General features: G+C 38.3%; 1 protein-coding gene across 1 annotated transcript in view; it reads left to right on the top strand.

The window, feature by feature from the left end:
- The window catches only part of ADAM10 (ADAM metallopeptidase domain 10), a 161,328-nt gene that overhangs the window by 142,806 nt on the left and 18,099 nt on the right, over positions 1–423 (top strand). The window lies entirely within an intron of this gene.

Below are 423 nucleotides of genomic sequence, written 5' to 3'. Positions count from 1 at the left end.
TAATCCTCGCCAGCATTCTATGAATGCAATGTTTTCCTCTTTCAGTTAGACCTTGGCATGTTCCTTTTTAAATATACTCTGTTAGCGCGTTCCATTGATGATTGGTAGAAAAATTGTTTTCCTTTGACTTAAACATTCAGGTTGCATTCTTTGGGCTTTGTTTTATTAAGCCCTTTTTCTGACATTTGCTTAACACAGATTTGCATGCGTCAATCTCTGACAAGAGAAAAGTTTAGATAATGCATGGTGTTTTTGTGCGCAAGAGCACTGTACAACGGCAAGATGCCTTTAGATAAACTGCAAAGCTGTTTTTGTTTTTTTTTCCTCTTCTCTTAGAAAATTTTTTTTGCCTCTCAATTTAACGGACTTGTTTGTCGTCGCCCCCCCCCCCCCCCCCCCTTCTTCTTTTTTTTGTTCTTTTCT

This window comes from Nanorana parkeri, unplaced genomic scaffold, assembly GCF_000935625.1.
Source record: "Nanorana parkeri isolate BGI_ZX_2015 unplaced genomic scaffold, ASM93562v1 scaffold422, whole genome shotgun sequence".
Classification (NCBI taxonomy): domain Eukaryota; kingdom Metazoa; phylum Chordata; class Amphibia; order Anura; family Dicroglossidae; genus Nanorana; species Nanorana parkeri.
This window is presented reverse-complemented; position numbering and strand designations above follow the sequence as displayed.